Source organism: Micromys minutus (assembly GCF_963924665.1).
Source record: "Micromys minutus genome assembly, chromosome: 14".
NCBI classification, from domain to species: domain Eukaryota; kingdom Metazoa; phylum Chordata; class Mammalia; order Rodentia; family Muridae; genus Micromys; species Micromys minutus.
Genome location: NC_137983.1, coordinates 7,553,192 through 7,564,211, shown reverse-complemented (window position 1 = coordinate 7,564,211; position 11,020 = coordinate 7,553,192). Strand labels below are relative to the sequence as shown.

General features: G+C 37.4%; 1 pseudogene across 1 annotated transcript; it reads left to right on the top strand.

The window, feature by feature from the left end:
• Positions 1–9,902: 9,902 nt before the first annotated feature.
• On the top strand, positions 9,903–10,661 carry LOC308429689 (large ribosomal subunit protein uL30-like; annotated as a pseudogene). Its single transcript has one exon. The product of its transcript is annotated as a large ribosomal subunit protein uL30-like (transcript).
• Positions 10,662–11,020: the final 359 nt, after the last annotated feature.

Genomic DNA, 11,020 nt, shown 5'->3' with positions numbered 1-11,020 from the left:
AGACATAATATGCAGTCACTGATAGTGGGATGCTAACCCCAGAGGCTTGCACTCCGCCAGAAACAACTCACAGACTGTATGAAGTCCAAGAAATAAAGGAAACAAAACAAAAAAATATTTACAAAACAAGAAAACTTTAACTATTTCCATGTTACATTTTGTTTTACATGTACTTTATGCTCATTGTAACTGTTAAGTTTTCAAGGCATATTATCAAACCTTGAAAAAACTCAAGTACTGACTAAAAAATATATTTATATAGTTTTATATAAAAATTATGTTAAAATCTGAAAAAAGTACTGACAAAAATATATAAATTTAAGCAAAAAAATGTTTAAAATCTGTACATTTATCTTTGTTTTGTAAAATAAAGTTGTTTAAAAAAAAGTCTTGGAAAGATCAGGAATTCAAGGCCCATATCTAGATATAGTAAAAAGCAATATACAGCAAACCAGTAGTAAACATCAAACTAAATGGTGAGAAACATGAAGCAATCCTTCTAAAATCAGAAACTAAAAAAGGCTGCCAACTCTTCCCCTACCTTTTCAATGTTTGTACTGGAAGTCCTGGTCAGAATAATTTGTCAGAAAAAAAGAAGTCAAAAGATACATATTAGAAAAAGTAGAAGTCAAAATATCACTATTTGCAGATGATATGATAGTATACTTAGGTGGCCCCAAAAATTCTACTAGAGAACTCTGACAGCTGGTAACAACTTCAGCAAAATGGCTGGATATAAAATAAACTCAAACAAAACATTAGTCTTCCTTTACTCAAAGAATAAACATGCTGAGAAAGAAATTAAGGAAACAATACCATTTCCAATAGTTACAAACAATATAAACTACCTTGGTGTGACCCTAACCAAGCAAGCAAATATTTGTATGACAAAACGTCATGTCTCTAAAGAAAGAAATTGAGTAAGTTCTCATAAGATGAAAATAACTCCTATGCTCATGGATTAGAAGGATCAACATAGTAAAAATGGCCGTCTTGTGAAAAGCAATCTGTAGATTCAATGAAACCACCATCAAAAATTTAAGTCAATTCCTCATAGTTAGAAAGAGCAACTTGCAAATTCATTTGGAATAACAAAAAACACAGGATATCAAAAACTATGCTCAACAATAAAAGAACTTCTGAGGAACTCACCATCCCTAACCTCAAGCAGTATAACAGATCAATTGTGATTAAAAAAAAAAAACCAGGGTATTGACACACATATAAGCAGGTAAATCAGTGAACAGAATTGAACCCAGAAATGAACCGACACATCTATGGACACTTGATCTTTGACAAAGAAGCTAAAATCATCCAATGGAAAAAGGACAACCTATCAACAAATGGTGTTGGTTCAACTGGCAGTGAGCATGCAGAAGAATGCAAATTGATCTGTTCTTGTATCCTGTACAAAGATCAAGTCCAAGTAGATCAAAGACCTCCACATAAAACTAGGTACACAAAAATATTAGAATAAAAAGTGGGGAAGTGCCTTGAACATATGGGCACAGGGGAAATTTTCCTGAACAGAACACCAATGGTTTATGCTCTAAGATCAAGAATCAACAAATGAGACCTCATAAAATTGCAAAACTTCTGTAATGCGAAGGATACTGTCATTAGGACAGAACAAAAACCAACAGATTGGGGAAAGATCTTTACCAATCCCACATCTGATAGAGGTCTAATATCCAATATATACAAAGAACTCAAGAAGTTAGAGCCAAGAGAATCAAATAATCCTGTTTTTAAAAAAGCTAAACAAAGAATTCTCAACTGAGGAATACAAAATGAGTAATAAGCACCTAAAAAAAATGTTCAACATCCCTAGATATCAGGGAAATACAAATCAAAACAACCCTGAGATTCCACCTCACACCAGTTAGAATGGCCAAGATCAAAAACTCGGGTGACAGCAGATACTGGTAAGGATGTGAAGAAACAGGAACACTCCTCCATCATTGGTAGGGTTGTAAGCTCGTATAGCCAGTCTGGATATCAGTCTGGCAGTTACTCAGAAAACTGTGCGTAGTACTAACTGATAACTCAGCCATTCCACTCTTGGGTATATACCCCAACAATGCTTCAACATATAACAAGGACACATGCTCCACCATGTTTATAGCAGCCTTATTTAAAATATCCAGAAGCTGAAAAGATCTGAGATATCTTTCAACAGAGGAATTGATACAGAGAGTGTGGTACATTTTCACATTGTAATACTACTCAGCTATTAGAAATAATGATTTCACGAAATTCTTAGGCAAATGGATGGAACTAGAAAATATCATTTTGAGTGAGGTAACCCGATCACAATAAAAACACACATGATATATACTCACTGATAAATGGGTATTAGCCCAAAAGCTCCAATTACCCAAGATACAATTCACAGACCACATGAAGCTCAAAAAGAAGAAAGGCCAAAGTGTAGACGTTTCTGTCCTTCTTGAAAGGGGGAACAAAAATATTCACAGGAGGAAATTCAGAGACAAAATTTGAAGCAGAGACTAAAGAAAAGACCATCCATACACTGCCCAACCTGGACATCCAGCTATCAAACCAAGACAATATTCCTGATGCCAAGAAGTACATGCTGAGAGGAGCCTGATATAGCTGTCTCCTGAGAGGCTCTGCCAGACCATGACAAATACTACCAACCATTGAAGTAAGAATGGTGTCCCCAATGGAGAGGTTAGAGAAAGAATAGAAGAACCTGAAGGTGTTTACAGCCCTATAAGAACAACAATACCAACCAATTAGAGCCCCCAGTGACTAAACCACTATCCAAAGAATACACGTGGATGGACCAATGGTTCCCATGGTTCTGGCTTCATATGTAGCAAAGAATTGAGCATCAATGGGAGAAGAAGCCCTTGATTCCAAGGCTCAATACCCCAGTGTAGGGGAATGTCATTGCAAAGGGGCAGGATGGGGTTGGTGAAAGAGCACCCTCATATAAGCAGGGGCAGGGGAAATGTGTTATGGGCTTTATGGGGTGGAAACCTGGAAGGAGATAACATTTTAAATCCAAGTAAAATATAATCAAGGCAAAAAAAAAAAAAGAATTCATAGGACAAAAGAAATGAGAACGTTCATGCAGTTGGGATCTATCTATGGTAGTTAGGACTAAAAGTAGATACTGGAGAGCTCTCAGCCCAATGGCTCCCAGTGATTTGCCAGAAAGAGCAATACAGGTGTAATGGAAGACTAAGGGAAGGGGAAGAGACATGCTTCTTGAGTTTGACATTTCTATTGGCTTCTGCATCTTGAATTTCACTTCAGAATTGCTTTCTCACTCTTCAGGCCACAATGCACTCCCACAGTAACAGGTGGATCCTGTTAACCTTGCTCCAATAATTACAGAATCAGCCTCCAGACACTTCATCTTGAAAGCATCAGCCTTGCCTGGGAGGTTAGCCTCTCAGAGGTCTGAGTTGGAATCAAGCTCTACCTACTACTGAGGTGCTCAGTGTGAAGTCTGGGTGTTGTCTTTTTGTGACAGATGCTTCCTGCAGCTTCTGCAGAAACTTCTCTCGTCTCTGAGAGTTCTTTTCTTCCCTGGCCATGTGTCCACTTAATGACACTGCATTTCTGTGACTAATCAAGTACAAAGTTAGTAACCAGTGTTGAACATGACATGAACATGATTCTACACTGCTTACACGACATAAGTGTTGTGCCTCCATAGTATTTGGATTATGTTTTTATGTGAATTTCTAGATGTAAAGTTTATCAAGTTAGACAATGTGCCAATTTTAATATTGGTTTTATAAATTTATATTTCATGTTTATTTGCTGAAAATGCATGGGAAGTAGCTTTTTAAAAGTTTTGTCAACTATTTTCTTCAAATAGTATGAGGGGATACTCATATCACATTTCTATAGCCAGTTCGTTATATTCCTCGTAAATGTATATATTCTTCATATATATGTATATATATATATATATACATATATATATGTGTGTGTTTGTATATAAAGTTCTTCGTGTGAGTGTGTGTGTGTGTGTGTGTGTGTGTGTGTGTGTGTGTGTGTGTAAAGTTCTGTTGTGGTTTTGTTTAATTTACTTGCAGTATATGAGAATCACTCTGTGTCTATGACCTACCATGTTTTCATATGTTGACAAATTGATTGTGAATTAGTATATTTTATGTTCTCCTTATAGTAGGAATAAGACTCTGAGTGATGTTCTTTATGCTTGAACCCTAGAGAGCAACAGATGCCATTCAGACATGGGTTCCAAGATACTTTTAGAAATTATCTTTATAGGTTAACAGCGTAGACTGTTTCACTACTTGATTTGGAATGACAGCTATTTATTTTCTGCTAGTACTAATAAATTCAAGATTATAACCGGATTATGAATATAACAGACGACTCTTGAACAGAGAAAATTCAATCGATCCAAGCTCAAGTCTTCACCAGATTTCTTGATGCATCACCATACGCATAGCAACCACTAAAAAGTTTCAGCTTCTAAGTCTAGTTCATGCTTACTGCTCCCATGTAGTCTCATAGAGTAGTTTTTATCTGCACCCCATAATTTTTCAACTCAATTTATCATCTCTGATGATGCTTTTATTCAAACAAGGATCCACTTTAACCAGATGATTGGATAGTTTTTCATTGGGGTCACAGTCACCAGGGTTATCTTCTTAGAGAAAAAGGAAAATCCATGTTACTTCATGGATAAACCAGAATCATCTAGTCATATGACGCCCTCCCCCCTGTCAATCTAATTTTGTCCCTTAGAAGCAAATATTCAGCCTCATCCCTGTGACGAGGAGCATCTGAGAGCATATACGTTAGTTATATGCTCTGGCAACAATGATGCTGGCAAGATAGAAGAGAAAGTTATTAGATAAAACTTCCGAACAACTCCATGTCCTTCCTTTCTCATTCTCCTGCCTTCTAGACGGTGAAATGACAGACTGAGCTCCAGCACCTCCACTCTGTGTTCTCCGTAAACAGAAACCATATGCCGAGACCTGCAGAACAAAGAGAGAACAAAATTCCCTGGTAAGTCATATACTCCCTACATTTATGGTACAGTTCCCTTCACCATATTCAGTTGCCTTCCTTTAGATTTCTTTTTTACCATGAGACAAAGTGGCTAATCTCTTATATAGATTCCTGCAGCTTGAATAGATAGTTACATCCAAGTATGTCTTATTATCTCTCATACAACAAACCAGGGATGCCTTATGCTATTGTGATGTAAATGAATTCCTCCTCCTGCTGTTAACTGGTCCCCAGCAATACATTTGAATAAAATTGCTAAAAGTGCCTGGCAGCTTGCTTTTAAATGAACAGCAAGATATTCTAAGGTTAGATTTTTTTTTAGTTTACCTTAATATCTTTTGATGATAGCTTCAAAAGTAATGATCATATATTTGTGAGATGGGGATAAGAGGAATTACAATTCCTGGCCCAGTCATATACATATAAGTACTCAATAAAACTTTAAAGAAGCACATAAGCACTGGATGTTGTCCTATCAGAAGGATATGCAAAGCCAAAGTGAAATCATGATCACTAAGAATAATTGCATTAAAGATAAACTAGTGGAAGGAATTCTAAGGGGGGGAAAAGTTATAGCTTTGTGTTTGAATAGCACAGTAACTACCACATTCTATTATAGTGTATTGTTTTTAATACATTTTCTGTTACGTGTGCAGAATTGGGTTCCGTCTGAGCTGTAACTGTTTTATAAAGACTGGGCAATCAATACTGGCCATTTGAAGAAAAGTCTAAGAACATATTATATGATATCTCACAGGGCTGCATTCTGTGCTTGGAGAGCAGCAGGAAAGTTTTGTAAAAAGTAACTTCATTCACACCTTAATATATGTATAAATCTGTATATTTAATACACAATACATTTAATATATGTAATATGTCCATATATATCAGCACATATTTAAAGAGTTTGGTGTCACTGGCATCAATGTGTGCTCCAGCTTTTTGCACGTATTTTTGTGTGACTTTGCATTTTTCTTGAGGATTAGAATGAGCTCAAAAAGAGATCACCCTTCCAAAAGAGGCAACTCACTTTTCTGTATGTTGCATAACAGATGTTCCAAAGAAAGTGTGTAAACGAGAGAAGCAGAAGGCAGAAGGAAAGCCCACCCTATAAATCCTATACCCCCAGATCTGCTGGACTGAAGCTTAAAGCAGGAAATGAATATGCATGCATTTTTTTCGTGTGTGTGTGTGTGTGTGTGTGTGTGTGTGTGAGAGAGAGAGAGAGAGAGAGAGAGAGAGAGAGAGAGAGAGAGAGAGAGAGAGAGAGATTGTATGGTAAAAAGAATCTCAGAATTATTTTGAGATTTCTCAAAACCCATTTCTACAATTTGCCTTAAATTATTACACACACACACACACACACACACACACACACACACACACGTGCTCAGATGCATTCACATACATGGACACACACACAAACATGCATACACTATACAGGTATGGGCCTAATTCACTGACTAGAATACCCTGTTTGACATAGTAGATTGATCTAGATGTTTATTCTTTGCACTGGCTCTAAAGATTTGCTTTATCGTATTTAGGTTTTACTAACAGAGTGTTAAAATTAGTCCATATGTTTCTGTGTCCAGCATTCAACTTAATTGCATCTATGAAATTCACAGGCTGCTCTGTGCAAGCCTTCTGTGAGATACAGAATGGATGAGATCTAGCTTCCATGCCATTGCCGAGCACTGAGAGAAGGCATCCTCATCCAGGCACCAGTTTTGCATGAGCAAAGCACACAGGACAAGCTTGCTCTGAACAGAAGAACAAACAGGCGCCTATGCTGAGTTGCTGCCCAGATTCCTGTTGCCTCCTATACTCATAGCCAACCAGACCAACCTCCTCATTTCTAAACATATGCAACTTTACAGAACAAAGAAATTATGTATGGACAGATAAAAATAGGGGATAAAATTCTCCATTTTAGAAAGAAAACAAGAGTTGATAGAACTGTGTTAAAAATTGTCTCTATTATCTCTTTAAATACAGTCACATTTTATAACCCACAGGAGTACTTATGTGAGCTTTTTATTATGACTCATTTCCATAGAATTATCCAAAGGAATTCATATTACATTTATTGTAAATGTCTCTGAAGTAGATTCATAAAATTTAACATATGTGTCACTAACAAATACACACCCAGTAGAAAACTATGGATCAAGTCGTTGTGTGAAGAAATCTTTATCATTAAATGACTAAGTCAATTTTGAAGAAGTCTAAGTTACCTGAAGAAGTCAATTTTAAAGACAGAGTCCTGAGTGGGATGGGACATAACAGAGCTTTACAATTGTAGTACAATTATAATCATAGATAAGATTGAACTTTTGTCTTCCAGCAGTGTCAGGACCAGCTTTCTGCAAGTCCTCACAGATGCAGCAGCCATTGTTCAGAATTAGGGGAACTGGCTTCTGCTTCCACCCATCTGTCCTTATTCCCTACAACCGAGGCACTGAAGCTCCCTCCTGAGATTTTAGTCTGAGTGTTATCCAATTTCCTCTGAGTTCACTAAAGCCTCAAAGCACCAATTCTACCAAAGGTCTTCTTAAATACCCTCTATTCAAAATGTTTAGTGCGCTTTCTGTTTTCTGTGTGGTGTCAAGTACTGGGAGTATCACCAGGAAATCCTTAGAGATGGGATTATGGCATAGTTTCAGACGCAACCGGGACTTTGAACCCACTGCTGAATTCCCCTTTAAAGGATAATGAGATGGTAATAATGACACAGCACGCAGCACAGTAAATCATCCGTCAGTATCAGTGGTAGATTGGTCTAAGGCCCGATGGATAGCCAGATCTGTGGATGCTCAATTCCCTTACATGAAATGATACAGAATTGACATCTATCTTCCTGTAACCATTAAATACTCTGTAGATTCCTTACGATGTCTATTATCATGTAAATGACTCATAAATGACTGCAGTGCTTTGTAGCTTAGGACTGAAGACAAGAAAACAAACCTTTCTGAGTGCAACACAGACTCCAATGTTTTTTGCATTTAAAATACAAAGCCTATGTAGATGGAGTATTTTATTAAATTGTGCCCTAAATATCTTTAATTATATCAATTCTATGGTTACTTAAGATAAAATCTTTCTAAAACTAAGAGGGGCAAAGGCAGAAACAGTTGGCAGACACAGTAGCAAAGAGACCTTTGCTACTCAAACTTTGGAAAGCTGATGGTTTCTTCTAGCTGAAGAACTCAAGAATGTAACAATTATTTAAAGATGTGGTCTTAAGACAGGTTTGTGGTGTATGCCCACAGTCACAGCCCTTGGGAGCAGAGACAGAAGGGTAAGATGCATTAAGATCAGCCTAGCTACATAGTGAGGCTATGTCTCAAGAACTTTACAAATGCAGGACAAAAGTGATTTAAAATAAAATAAAATAAAATAAAATAAACCAGAATTCTGACCTGAACAAAATTCAGGAATTATAGGGATCACACACATAAATGGGAAAGAGGGAGCAGGAGCAGAAAAACACATGGGCTGATCTGTTAGAGTTGTCAGTCAGGAATACCAGCACCAGGGGGAGGAATGCAATGTACTAAACTGAAAATTTGCAGGAACTGCAGTGCTGGCACTGTAGATAAGAAAACTTGACCCTGAAAGCCAGTCTCTAAGACGATGCACAGGAATGATCACTGGGATATATGGACAGATGACTTTCACAGATATTGGACAAGAGTTTCAATCTGGGGCTGAAGGCCAAGGAGTATCAAAAGAAATGTAAAAATTCAAAATAGTGGGAGGCTTCAGATAGAGACATGCTGGAAGGTCACTGCAGTGAGATTGAAGGATGTGTCAGGCCTAAGTTTCTCATGTATACAGACTTTAGAGTGTCTCAATAATGGAAGGGAAGTGCTCAACCGGAGTCATCATCATCCTGGAAAATCATGAAGGAAAATTAGTATTAACCATCACTTCTTAATCACAATCTCTCTCTCTCTCTCTCTCTCTCTCTCTCTCTCTCTCTCTCTCTCTCTCTCTCTCTCTCTCTCTCTCTCTCTCATGTCCAGACACACACATACACACACACATACACACACATCATCTTCATCACCATCATCATCATTCTTTGTACTTTTTCATTCAGCTCATGTTCCAACTGGTTCACTTCTTTATTCTTTCCTTCTTAAGATTTCCTCTCCTTTTTTCATGAACAAATTTGTAGTATTGTGGTCTACACACACACACACACACACACACACACACACACACATACACACACACACATCATTTATAGCTTTATGCATGTAGAAACTACATATGAGACAGAACAGAAAACATCTTTCTCAGTATGGCATATTTGATTTAATTTAATGACCTCCAGCTCCATCTGTTTTCCTCCATGATTTCATTTGTTCTTTATGGCTTAAAATGGTCCACCCTGTGTATCCACTCTATGTATTGGCACATTTTCTTTGTGCATTCATTTCTTATGGTGATCTAGGCTGTTTCTCTTCCCTGAACACTGGGAATACTGGATCAAAATCATAAACAAGCAAGTATGTCTCTATTATGTTGGCTTAGAATCCTTTGTGTAAATATTCAAAAATGCTATATGTAGGTCTTACACTGCTACTTTTAGTGTTTTGGGAGGAATAAGGGTGACCACCTTTAGTAAAAAAAAAAATTATATCTATTTCCAGAAAAATATGTAGTTGAAAATGTCTCTCACACATGTTTAAAAGAGGATTCTGACAATATTGTCTGGATTTTAAGTCTATGGTTCAGAGAAAAGAAATCAAGACATTCTGCTTTATTTAGGTGAACCCAAGTGCTCCTCCCTCTTCTTTATCAGCCTCTAGAATATTTCTTCTAATTTTTGAAAAATCCATGGCTCTTCTTTTTCAGCTGAAACCATGGAGGCTTTTCCAGAGAAGAAAAACAAGGTAGCTGTTGTGACAGAAACCCATAAGAAAAAGGTTGCTGCTGTGCAAGAAACCCTTAAGAAAAAGCAAAGGAATTTTGCAGAGTTGAAGGTGAAGCGCCTGAGGAAGAAGTTTTCCCTGAAGACTCTGCGGAAAGCAAGAAGGAAGCTCATCTATGAGAAGGCAAAGCACCATCACAAGGCATGCAGGCAGATGTCCTGGCTGAGATTCGGATGCTGGGAAGGCAAGGAAGGCTGAAAACTTCTATGTGATGGCAGAACCAAAATTGGCGTTTGTCATCAGAATCCGGGATCTCTAGGGAGGAAGCCCAAAGATGCGCTAGGTGTTGATTCTTCGACATCGACAAATCTTCAGTGGCACCTTGGTTAACCTCAACAAGGCTTCAGTTAACATGCTGAGGATGTGGAACTTGTGTGGGGGTATCCCAACCTGAAGCCAGTAAATGTGCTCATCTACAAGGGAGGCTATGGCAAAATTAATAAAAAGCGGATCGCCTTGACAAATAATTCCTTGATTGCTCAATCTCTTGGTAAATTTGGCACCATCTGCATAGAGGATCTAATTTATGAGATCTATACAGTTGGGAAACACTTCAAGAAAGCAAATAACTTCCTGTGGCCCTTCAAATTATCTTCCCCATGAGGTGGAATGAAGAAAAAGACAACTCACCTTGTAGAAGGTGGAAATACTGGCAACAGGGAAAAGCAGATAGACAGTCTTATTAGATGATGAACTAAGGTGTCACCACCCATGGATTTTTATAATCTGGTCAGCTAATAAACAGTCACAGCTTGGCAAAAAAAAAGAAAGAAAGAAAGAAAGAAAAAGAAAGAAAGAAAGAAAGAAAGAAAGAAAGAAAGAAAGAAAGAAAGAAAGAAAAAAAGAAAGAAAGAAAGAAAGAAAGAAAAGAAAAGAAAGAAAAGAAAAGAAAAATGTATGAATACAGTTTCCATTGTCACTCTGTAGGAACTAGAAACACTTAAGAGTCTAGTTTAATGTTGAGCTGTATCTACCTTATGTGTACAACAAAGATACATAGAAAAGGCTGTGAAGCTCTTTCTGATAACTTCAGACGTTTGCCACATTGA